We start from the raw sequence: 13,538 nt of genomic DNA, 5'->3' as shown, positions 1-13,538 counted from the left end.
TGGGTCTGGTTTTCATTCTGCATTAGGTTTTATTTATTTATTTGGTATCACTTGCAGGTGGTCAGGTAGTGTACATGGAGGTATGTTTTTGTTTTCACCTGGATCCATTCACAAGCTCTCTGAAATCTGAAACTATCCACATGGGTGTTAGGAAGAGACTGCAGTGAGGACCTATTATGTCAGCAGCCAAACAGCCGAATGAAATCAGCATGCTAGTCAATTCTGCCTCTCAGACAGTTCCTAAAATGTGTCCTGAGATTCCTGAAGAGCCCAGAATGGTGCTTTGGAAAATTCATATTGCCATGCTCTCCTGGGGCATAATAGAGGCCTGACATGCCATAGATGATATGAACATTTATAAATGAAAAAAATACAACCAGGAAAGAACATATTAAAACAATACAAAAGCACATTCTAGCCACCTAAACTAAACTTACATAATCACCATATACTTTTGCTATCTGTGGTAGGCTGCATTACTATTCACCAGGTATGCTGCTCCCTCTGGGAGAACATTTTACCCCCATACCCCATAAAATTAGGCTCAACTACAAGGCTTCCTTGTTGGCTCAGTTGGTTAAGAATTCGCCTGCAATGTGGGAGGCCTGGGTTTGAGCCCTGGGTTGGGAAGATCCCCTGGCAGAAGGCAAGGCAACCCACTCCAGTATTCTTGCCTGGAGAATCCCCATCAACAGAGGAGTCTGATGGGCTACACTCCATGAGATCACAAAGAGTTCAACATGACTGAGTGACCAAGCACACGGCACATCTCTGCAGGACTTGTTTGGTCTGATGTCCTGGGAGAGGAAGTAAAACGTGTCACATCCAATAAAAGAACCATCATGCTTTCTCTTTTATTTTCCTGTGAAGACTAACAAGGGTCCTCTTACTGGCTGCTCCTTTAACTTGAATTCTGGAACGAAGATACAGCAAAAAACAAAATAAAACATAACAAACTAACAACAACAACAACAAAACACAGACACACACACACAGTTGATCTATGGAGTATACACAGCAGGAGCAAAAACAAACAGCTCTGGATTAGCCACGGAAGAGGAGAATACTCAGCCACAAACTGAGATAACTGGTTTCATAAACTAGTCTGTATAATAGCAAGAGGCCTCTCCTGCACACAATGCAAGTAATTGGTGTTTCTGGGTTTACCTGAGGGAATTCAACCTATGTGAAATTGGAGAACTTCAAAAACATATATTAAAAATCAGATTTAAAATTTTAACCCCATATTAAAAGGTAGAAAGCTTCACAAAAGGTTACATTTTTCCTGTTATCTCAAAAATAATGCTTATCTCTTTAACCACTGTCCTCAAAATAAGGGTTCAAGGGACTATTGTAAAAATAATATGGTCCTATTAACATTCATTAATATTAATTAAATAAATAGCAATAACATATTAATTGCTATCAATAGAAACAATATTTAAAGATTACCATACTTTAAACACTTAAGATAGTCCATTACTACTACTTACAAAATTTGTGTAACATATTTATTTCTAGATTAAGGAATTGGTTTTGTAACCATCAACCATCCTAAGCATGAACCATGAATCTGTGACATATATAGACACTTAAACCTCAAAATAAAGTTAACACTCTAGATTATATGAAATTAAGTATTTCTGAGCAATTTTGGAGTAAATGCATATTTGTTTTACTTAGGAAAACATTATCTATCCCTAAGAGTGAACATCGACATTTCAGGAAACAGTGAACTAAAATGGACTGGAATGGGTGAATGGAAATCAGATGACCATTATATCTACTATTGTGATCAAGAATATCTTAGAAGGAATGGAGTGGCCATCACAGTAAGCAAGAGTCTGAAATGCAGTACTTGGGTACAATCTTAAAAACAACAGAATTATCTCTATTTGTTTCCAAGGCAAACTTTCAATAACACAGTAATCCAAGTCTAAGCCCCAACCAGCAATGCTAAAGAAGCTGAAGTTGAACAGTTCTATGAAGACCTACAAGACCTTCTAGAACTAACACCCTGAAAGATGTCCTTTTCATTATAGGGGACTGGAATACAAAAGTAGGAAGTCAAGAGATACCTGGAGTAACAGGAAAATTTGGGCTTGGAGTATAAAATTAAGCAGGGCAAAGCCTAATAGAGTTTTGTCAAGAGAACGCACTGGTCATAGCAAATACCCTCTTCCAACAATGCAAGAGAAGACTCTACACATGGACATCACCAGGTGGTCAATACTGGAATCAGATTGATTATAATATTTGCAGTCAAAGATGGAGAAGCTCTATACAGTCAGCAAAAACAAGACCAGGAGCTGACTGTGGCTCAGATCATGAACTCTTTAATGCCAAATTCAACTTAAACTGAAGAAAGTAGGGAAAACCACTAGACCACTCAGGTATGACCTAAATCAAATCCCTTACGATTATACAGTGGAAGTGACAAATAAATTCAAGGGATTAGGTCTGATAAACAGAGCGCCTGAAGAACTACGGACAGATATTCATGACATTGTACAGGAGACAGTGATAAAGACCATCACAAAGAAAAAGAACTGGAAAAAGGCAAAATGGTTGTCTGAGGAGACCTTACAAATAGCTGAGAAAAGAAGGGAAACAAAAGGAAAAGGAAAGACGAAAGATATACCCATCGGAATGCAGAGTTCCAAAGAACAGCAAGGAGAGATAACAAAGCCTTCTCAGTGATCAATGTAAAGCCGTAGAGAAAACAATAGAATGGGAAACGAGAGATTTCTTCAAGAAAATTAGATACCAAGGGAACATTTCATGCAAAGGTGGGCACAATAAAGGACAGAAATGGTATGGACATAACAGAAGCAGAAGATATTAAGAAGAGGTAGCAAGAATGCACAGAAGAACTATACAAAAAAAGATTTTCATGGCCAGGTAACTTTCTAGAGCCAGGCATGCTCAAATGCAAAGTCACGTGGATCTTAGGAAGAATCACTACAAACAAAGCTAGTGGATGTGATGGAATTCCAGTTGAGCTATTTCAAATTCTGAAAGATGATGCTGTAAAAGTGCTGCACTCAATATGCCAGCAAATATGGAAAACTCAGCAGTGGACACAGGACTGTAAAAGGTCAGTTTTTTTCCAATACCAAAGAAAGGCAATGCCAAAGAATGCTCAAACTACTGCACAATTGCACTCATCTCACACACTAGTAAAATAATGCTCAAAATTCTCCAAGCCAGGCTTCAGCAACACATGAACTGTGAACTTCCATATGTTCAAGCTGGTTTTAGAAAAGGCAGAGGAACAAGAGATCAAATTGCCGACATCCACTGGATCATTGAAAAAGCAAGAGAGCTCCAGAAAAACATCTATTTCTGTTTTATTGACCATGCCAAAGCCTTTGACTGTGGGGATCACAATAAACTGTGGAAAATTCTGAAAGAGATGGGAAAACCAGACCACCTGACCTGCCTCTAGAGAAACCTGTATGCAGGTCAGGAAGCAACAGTTAGAACTGGACATGGAACAACAGACTGGTTCCAAATAAGAAAAGGAGTACATCAAGGCTGTATATTGTCACCCTGCTTATTTAACTTTTATGCAGAGTTCATCATGAGAAACGCTGGGCTGGATGAAGCACAAGCTGGAATTAAGATTGCTGGGAGAAATATCAATAACCTCAGATATGTAGATGACACCACCCTTATGGCAGAAAGTGAAGAAGCACTAAAGAGCCTCTTGATGAAAGTGAAAGAGGAGAGTGAAAAAGTTGGCTTAAAGCTCAATATTCAGAAAACTAAGATCATGTCCTCTGGTCCCATCACTTCATGGCAGATAGATGGGGAAACTGTGGAAACAGTGACAGACTTTATTTTTCTTGGCTCCAAAATCACTGCAGATGGTGACTGCAGCCATGAAATTAAAAGAGCTTACTCCTTGGAAGGAAAGTTATGACCAACTTAGCATATTAAAAAGCAGAGACATTACTTTGCCAACAAAGGTCTGTCTAGTTAAGGCTATGGTTTTTCCAGTGGTCATGTATGGATGTGAGAGTTAGACTATAAAGAAAGCTGAGCACCGAAGAATTGATGCTTTTGAACTGTGGTGTTGGAGAAGACTCTTGAGAGCCCCTTGGACTGAAAGCAGATCCAACCTGTCCATCCTAAAGTAGATCAGTCCTGGGTGTTCATTGGAAGGACAGATGTTGAAGCTGAAACCCCAATACTTTGGCCACCTGATGTGAAGAGCTGACCCATTGGAAAAGACCCTGATGCTGGTAAAGATTGGGGGCAGGAGGAGAAGGTGACAACAGAGGATGAGATGGCTGGATGCCATCCCGACTCAATGGACATGGGTTTCCGTGGATTCAGGGAGTTGGTGATGGACAGGAATGCCTTGCGTGCTGCAGTTCATGGGGTCACAAAGAGTCGGACATGACTAAGCAACTGAACTGAACTGAACTGATAGTGCTCAATTAAAACACAAACAAAATCTTATAAAGAAACATTTCATAGAACAATTGATGATAAAATATAATTAACATTTTCATCATATACTAGTAAGAGTGCTTCATTATTTTTTTAAATAGCAACATCTTATCAATAGCCATTTTCAATGGACTCTAGTAAAACTAACTTCGAGGATTTATGTGCTGTGGAAGAGTTTTGCATATAATGTTACATTGAATTCTTGCAAGAATTTGAGAAGTACGTATTGCTATTATCTTCAATTTACCAATGCAAATTGACAGCTACAGAGATTAAACATTTTGGCCAAAGTACAAAAAACATTAAATGATAATGATGATGTTTGAAATCCGCTCTACCTGAATTTAATGTCTGTTGTTCTCCAGTATATAATTGTCTGTTAGAAGCTCTTAAATCTTGGAATCTTCAGTTTCCATTCCTTCTTCCAGTTTTCTAGCTGGGACTACCATCATGTTTTTTGGTTTTGTTTTGTTTTCAATTACTACAAGCACCTTTCTATTGATTTTCTACCTTCACAACATAAATCTAATCAAGTTATTCACTACTCTACTGTTTAAAACATGTCCAAACAAGACAATTTATTACATGACTCCTGCTTCCTTTTGTAGCCTTAGACTTCAAAACTCCCTAGTTTACGGATTGTGCTCTAATTTTACTTTTTTCCTTTAGCTCACTGACAATGTCAGGCTATCTCTTGCCTTGACACTGATGCCTGCATCTTTTCTGACTCCTTTTCCCATAAAATGCTGTCTTCATGTCCTAACTCAATATCACATCTTACTCAATAATTGGTCTTACCTAAAAAAGCCTGCTTATGCGCCTGCACCCCAATTGTATTCAGGTAGTCTACAAGCCTCCTTGATTTGAAAGGCAGCATATCAGGGAAGAGGGAAATTTTGCACGTTACTGAGGAGCAACTTTCAATGATAATCTGAAGGATTTCTCCGTTGGTCCACCTGCATGCTCTATTTTCTAAGTTCAGGAACTTAACACTAACACAAGGTTTCTCTGGAGTCATTAAGCCTTTCTTATAGCAATGTCTTTCAGTGGAACTCAGAGTCACAGATCCTTGGCTTCCACTGGATAATAAATCAAAGATTAAACCTAAATACTGATTTAAAAAGAAAAGCAAGGTCCTAACTTCTCCATCATATATTTCTTAACTATAAAATCTCATAAATGGCTTTCACATTAATGTTTAAATTTACTCCTTAAATAGATGTGTTTATGCTTATAATTTTGGAGATGGCACTGGTGACCCACTCCAGTACTCTTGCCTGGAAAATCCCATGGATGGAGGAGCCTGGTAGGCTGCAGTCCATGGGGTCACAAAGAGTCAGACACAACTGAGCGACTTCACTTTCACTTTTCACTTTTGTGCATTGGAGGAGGAAATGGCAACCCACTCCAGTGTTCTTGCGACTTAGCAGCAGCAGCATGCTTATAATTTAAGCTCTGTTTACCTTTAAATCAAAGTATCTATATGTTTTCATTAGGAATGCTTAGGGTACTGCTGCTGCTGCTTCTAAGTTGCTTCAGTCGTGTCCGACTCTGTGCGACCCCATAGATGGCAGCCCACCAGGCCCCTCTGTCCCTGGGATTCTCCAGGCAAGAACACTGAAGTGAGTCACCATTTCCTTCTCCAATGCTTAGGGTAATATACATATAAATGAATGAAGTATGTGTTTCTGGTTCACGCTAGTGTTATTGATTATGGTAGGCAGAAATTGAAATATATCTATTCACAGGTTATTCAATCAAACACTAATCTAAGTACTACTATCAAAAGACTTTGCAGATAAAAATTAAAATCATTAATAAGTCTCCTTTGAAATAAGGAGAGTATCTTGAATTATCCAGGAGTGTCTAATATAACTACATAGGTCTTTAAAGGTAGAAAAATTTTTCTCCAGCAATTAAGGGAGATGTGTCATAAGATGAAGGTAGAAGAAATGAGGCAAAAGGGAAGGCATTGAAATCTTGAAGATGGTTAAAATGAGGTTATTACTTGGAGACATGCTACCATATGAGATATACAATCTGCATTGAAATGTACGACAAATGAGTGAAATTATAACATTTCTTGGGTTAAAACACTGAGCTGTTTTATTCCCCTGTGTATGTGTTCAGAGTTTTCCTTGTTCAGTCACTAAGTCCTGTCCAACTCTTTGCTACTACATGCCAGGCTTCCTGTCCTTCACAATCTCCCTGAGTTTGCTCAAACTCATGTCATAGAGTCCATAATACAATCCAACCATCTCATCCTCTGTTGCCCCTTCTCTCTTGGCCTCAGTCTTTCCCATCATCAATGTCTTTTCCAATGAATTGGCTCTTCACATCAAGTGTTCAAAGTACTGGAGCTTCAACATCAGTCCTTCCAATGAACCAGGTACATACAGACAAAACCATATGAGCATCAAATGAAATTATTCTATCTGTGAGGAATCTGGAAGGAATGAAGGAAATGGCAACCCATGTCACTATTCTTGTCTGGGAAATCCCATGGACAGAGGAGCCTGGTGGGCTAGCGTCCAAGGGATAGTAAAAAAGTCAAACACAAATTAGTGATTGAACACCAACAGTTACTCATGTGAAGAGGATGAAACAGGAGAGTTAAAAAGCTTGCTTAAAGCTCAACATTCAAAAAACTAAGATCATGACATCTGGTCCCATCATTTTACGGCAAAAACATGAGGAAAAAGTGGGAACAGTGACAGATTTTATTTTCTTGTGCTCAAAAATCACTGCAGATTGTAACTGCACCAATGAAGTTAAAAGATGCTTGCTTCTTGGAAGAAAAGTTTTGACAAACCTAGACAGCATCTCAAAAAGCTGACATCACTTTGCTGACAAAGATCCAGGTAGTCAAAGCTCTGATTCTTCCAGCAGTCATGTATGGATGTGAAAGTTGATCATAAAGAAGGTTGAGCACCAAAGAATTGATGCTTTTGAACTGTGGTGTTGGAGAAGACTCTTGAGAGTCCCTTGGACAGCAAGAAGATCACACCATCCTATCCTAAAGGAAATCAACCCTGAATATCCACTAGTAGGATGAATGCTGAAGCTGAAGCTCTAATACTTTGCCACCTGATGTGAAGAGCACACTCATTGGTAAGAACCCTGATCTGGGAAAGATTGAAGGCCAAAGAAAACATGGTGACAGAGGATGAGATGGTTGGATGACACCACTCAATGGACATGAGTTTGAGCAAACTCCAGAAAATGATGATGAAGGACAGGGAAGCCCAGCAGGGTGTAGTCCATGGGGGCCAAAGAGTCGGATGAAACTTAGTGACTGAACAAGAATCCTTAGGAGGTCAGTGAATAATCCCATGGAAAGACATGTAAGAGAAATTTTGACTTATAGTCATCTTGACTTATTTTGGTTGGTAAAGTAAATATAAGAAGGCTGAAAGATGCAAGCATGATGGATTTCTTTGGTGTTGAGTTCAAGTGTCACTATGAATATCTGTATGATAAGCAGAACCAAGGTCAAAAATGACTGAGACCTCGGGAATATAGTTTGAGTAATATCACGGTTGAAACAAAATGCCTGTGAGAATATGACTGAGGAAGAAGAAGGAATCAAAGATTGGAGGTATTGATGTTAAAAAGTATAAAAACAAAACACGCAAGAAGTCCATAGAATGTGTAGAGTGTGTTTTAAAAAATTAATGTATTATTGTTATTTCTGCAGAAAACAAAAACCACAAAGATATATTTTAAAAGCCAGAAACAGGAAAAAAACAAAGATAATTCTAAAGGTGGGATATAAATCAAAACAGGAAGATAATAATATAAATTTTTCATGTACTGGAAAAACATACTGACAGTAACAATCTCTCTTTGTTATGGTAAAAAAAAAATGTATGTAAAGAGCAAAAGAGAGAGTAAAAAGAAGGTAGCTAAGAGAAAGAGGAGTAAAAGATAGAGACAGAAAGACAGAGACAAAGAGAGTTCGTAACTACCCTGAAGGAAATACTGAAATACATTTTTATGCAGGAGAAAAATGGAAGGTAAATGTGTTTCATTTAAACAAATATTGACTTTATAAAACAATAGTAAACCATGTGGGATTTAAAATATAGACTTAATTAAAACTCAGAAGTAATAGAATATTCTTGTGGAGGAGGAAATGAAGGGTCAGTACACTGCTTGCAAAGAGAGTAAAAGGTTGCAATCAATGTGACTCTGAGATACTTTAATATGTTGTAATCTCTAATAAAATCATTACTATAAAACACTTGCAAAATAATGGGTGTAAGATACAAACAAGTAGAGGGAATAAATCAGAAACACAGGAAACAATACAAGATAAGCAAGAAAAAATAGAAATATATACTACAAGATAAAAAATAGCACATATTAAAATAACAAATTTAAATCTATTCATGTCAATAATTGCATTAATTGGAAAAGACTGCATGTACCAATAAAAAAGACTCTCAGAATTGAAAAAAAAAATACTGAATTAATTACAAGAGAAGCATCAAAACATAAACTTAGAGAATGCTTGCAAGGAAAACAAAGAAGAGGAATATTTCATGCAATCATTAATCTATTGCTATATTAATACCAAATAAAAATATAAGCCAAAAATGTATTACAAGATAAACGAAATATTTCATGTTGATAATAAAATCAATTCTCAAGATGATATAGCAAGTCTGTCAGAATTTAATACAATTTAATGTGTACAACTGAATAATTTACAGAGTAACATGGAAAAGAGACAAATCCACAATACCAGCAATTTCTCAGTAACTAATAAAACAATCAAATAAAAAAGCAGTTTCAAAATGCTGATATATATTCTTTGTCCATAAATTGAGAAGTAACTAAGAAAATAATAGACTATAAGTTTAGAAATTAAAAAATGAAATACTAGAATAATCCACAAATCATAAACCCATAGTGGAATTAGGAAACATACTTAAATGAATTATGCCAAAATAGTACAAGTGATGACGTGTCAGGTGACCTAAAGCAGTGTAAAAATAAAAGCAGTCTTAAATATCAATAGTAGTGTTCCCTGTAGCTTAAATAGTAAAGAATCTGCCTACAACACAGGAGATCCAGATTCGATCCCTGGGTTGGGAAGATCCACTCCAGTATTCTTGCCTGGAGAATCCCATAGACAGAGGAGCCTGGTGGGCTACAGTCCATGGGATCGCAAAGAGTCAGACATGACTCAGCGGCTAACTCTAATTAACAATAATAGTTTTTAAAATTAACGGTAATTGGGTATGGTAAAATGTAGCCATATTTTTACCTCCCACATTCCTCCTCTCTAAAGGATACACCTTGGTTTTCAGCTTTACCTTCCATAAAATTAGTATAGTGACAAGAATCTCTCTCACCTGAATTTTCAAAGTTTAAGTATCACTTTTATTGTGATTATTCTTTTGTGTTTATTCTTTATTGTTTATTCTTTTGTGTCTGAATCTTCACATTTTAATAATGGGATGGTGACATATCCTGTCGCTGTTTTTGTTGTTGTTCAGTCCCTAGTTGTGTCCAACACTTTGCGACCCCATGAACTGCAGCCTTCCAGGCTTGCCTGTCCCTAACTATTTCCCGGAGTTTGTTCAGACTCATTTACATTGAGACAGTGATCCAGTCCCACCATCTTACCCTCTGTCACCCCATTCTCCCATTGCCCTCAATCTTTCCCAGCATCAGGATCTTTTCCAGTGAGTCAGCTCTTCCCATCACGTGGTCAAAGTATTGGAGCTTCAGCTTCAGATATAGCCCTTCCAATGACTATTCAAGATTGATTTCCTTTAGGATTGACTGGTTTGATCTCCTTGCAGTCCAAGGGACTCTCAAGAGTCTTCTCCAGCATCACAGTTCAAAATCATCAGTTCTTTAGCACATACCCTTCTTTATGGTCCAACTTTCACATCAATACATGACCACTGGAAAAACCATAATTTTTGCTGGCAAAGTGATATCTCGGCTTTTTTAGTACCCTGTCTAGGTTTGTCATAGTTTTTCTTCCAAGAAGCAAACATCTTTTAATTTTGTGGCTAAAAGTCACCATCCACAGTGATTTTGGAGCCCAAGAAAATGAAATCTGTCACTGTTTTCACTTTTTCCCCATGTATTTGCCATAAAGTGACAGGACTAGATGCCATAACCTTTGTTTTATAAATGTTGTTTTAAGCCAGCTTTTTCACTCTCCTCTTTCACCTTCATCAAAGGCTCTTTAGTTCCTCTTCATTTTCTGCCATTAGGGTGGAGTCATCTGCATCTCTGAGGTTATTGATATTTCTCCCAGCAATCTTGATTCCAGCTTGTGCTTCATCCAGCCCAGCATTTCTCATGATGTACTCTGCATATAAGTTAAATAAGCATGGTGACAATATACAGCCTTGACGTACTCCTTTTCCTATTTGGAACCAGTCTGTTGTTCCATGTCCAGTTCTAATGCTCCTTCGTTGCTTGCATACAGGTTTATCAGGAGGCAGGTAAGGTGATCTTGTATTTCAACCCCTTTAGGGATTTTCTGCAGTTTGTCATGATCCACACAGTCAAAGGCTTTATTGTAGTCAATGAAGCAGATGTACATGTTTTTCTGGAATTCCCTTGCTTTTTCTATGATCCAGCAGATGTTAGCAATTTGATCTCTGGTTTCTTCTGGCTTTTCTAACTCTAGCTTGTAGTTAGATGCTAATGGCTCCCAGCTAGATAACAGAATGAAAAATTATTAACTGATTTCTGGAAATTGAGGGGGGAAAATTAAATGGGGATGGCAGTCAATTAGTGTGAATTCTGGAAACAAAATCAATGGACAATGCTTAATCCGAACTTGCTACATGTAAGATTAGGCTTGACCTTCCCCCTTCAGTTCAGTTCAGTTCAGTTGCTCAGTCGTGTCCGACTCTTTGTGATCCCATGAATCGCAGCACGCCAGGCCTCCCCGTCCATCACCAAATCCCAGAGTTTACCCAAACCCATGTCCATCAAGTCGGTGACACCATCCAACCATCTCATCCTCTGTCGTCCCCTTCTCCTCCTGTCCTCAATCCTTCCCAGCATCAGGGTCTTTTCCAATGAGTCAACTCTTCTCATGAGGTGGCCAAAGTATTGGAGTTTCAGCTTCAACATCAGTCCTTCCAATGAACAACCAGGACTGGACCTTCCTCCTTACTTTACCTTATACTTCCTGAGCATCTAACTGTATTTTACACTTCTCTCTCCTGCTCTCAGAGAGAGAATTGAACTAAATATTTCATGAAGCTCTTTCTAGGCCTAAAGCTGCTTGAAGTAATCTGAACCTACTTCAAAATGTATACAGCATGTGTGTGTCTGAATGTCCTCCAATTACTAGTTACATTACTATGGTCAATTATACTTGGCAATTGTGCTTAATCGAAGATGAAAGCACATTAGGTTTTTAATTTAAAAGCCATAGGTAAAGCTATTCTAAAAATCCTATTTGAATCACAGACTGGCAATGTTTCTCTCTCTGTGCTGGGATTTTATGGTACATTAAACTGCTCATTCATGTAATTAGAACAATAACTGGATGAGCTGTTGTACCAGGTGATACATAATAGCACCTCCCATTTGTCTCTACTACAACTTAGATTATGAACATGAAATTATCTTTGAAAATGCTCAGGGTAAAATGATTTTGAATAATGAATGAGCAAGGAAATATTTTTCTCCTCTTAAACATTCCACATAAGGTGTGGGTTACACAAGCCACCACCTTGCCAAGGACAGGAATTACTAGTTTCTGTAGACCTTCCCTTCCTATTTTCTCCAATACACTATGTTTGTATAAGCGGGCACATTCTGCTTCTTAAATTGCTCTGACATCTGACACCTCCTCTCCATCCCTGGTGGTGCACTATGGTTCAATTTCTGCTCAAATTCAGTTTCTTCACATTCGTCTTCCTCACTGCTGATACATTGATCTTAACCATGTCATACTCTTTTTTAAAGCACTTCCAATGATCTGCTAACTGAAGGCTAATTCCAGATGACTGGCATCAGTTCCAAGCCTTGATTTCTTCTTTTGCTCAACCATATTTCTCACAAGCCATGTTATTCATATTGCTGAGGCTTTAAGTACTCTTGACTCTGATTCTGTGTTTACGTGGAATGGCAAAGACACATTAAGATATTTAATAGTATACCTGATTAGAATGCAGGATCTAGGAGAAATCCATATTCATACCTAAACTCAGCATTTAAAGAATCTTTGTTTTCTGCTTCTGGCTGGTCCTATCATGTCAAGTTTCTATGAAACAAACATTGTTTTCCCCTCAGTGTTTTCACACTGGCTGTTGTGCAGAGAATGGACAATGGAGCTGTAGTACAGTAAAGCCATAAGGAAATCATGTAATTACTATCTTTGCAGGCTATTCATCTATTCGAATAGAAGCCATAAATACGTAGCAAAAAGACAAACCACTTCAGTAGGCATGCATATTTTTTAACTGCATTCAGTACAGTCGTATCCGACTCTTTGTCACATATAAAGAAGAATAATTATTTTTGGAGTAGAGGTGAGGTAAGATGTCAGTTCAGTTCAGTTCAGTCACTCAGTCGTGTCCGACTCTTTGTGACCCCATAAACCGCAGCATGCCAGGCCTCCCTGTCCATCACCAACTCCCGGAGTTTACCCAAACTCATGTCCATTGAGTCGATGATGCCATCCAACCATTTCATCCTCTGTCGTCCCCTTCTCCTCCTGCCTTCAATCATTCCCAGCATCAGGATCTTTTCAAATGAGTCAGTTCTTCGCATCAGGTGGCCAAAATATTGGTTTCCGTTTCAGCATCAGTCCTTCCAATGAATATTCAGGATCAATTTCCTTTAGGGTGGACTGGTTGAATCTCCTAGCAGTCCAAGAGACTCTCAAGAGTCTTCTCCAACACAACAGTTCAAAAGCAGCAATTCTTTGGCACTAAGCTTTCTTTATAGTCCAACTCTCACATCCATACATGACTACTGGAAAAACCAAAGCTTTGACTAGATGGACCTTTGTTGGTGAAGTAATGTCTCTGCTTTCCAATGTGCTGTCTAGGTTGGTCATAACTTTTCTTCCAAAGAGCAAGCGTCTTTTA

Source organism: Giraffa tippelskirchi, chromosome 2, assembly GCF_054371585.1.
Source record: "Giraffa tippelskirchi isolate mGirTip1 chromosome 2, T2T-mGirTip1v1.2.pri, whole genome shotgun sequence".
Classification (NCBI taxonomy): Eukaryota; Metazoa; Chordata; class Mammalia; order Artiodactyla; family Giraffidae; genus Giraffa; species Giraffa tippelskirchi.
The sequence above is the reverse complement of the archived record's forward strand: the minus strand, read 5'-3'. Positions refer to the sequence as shown.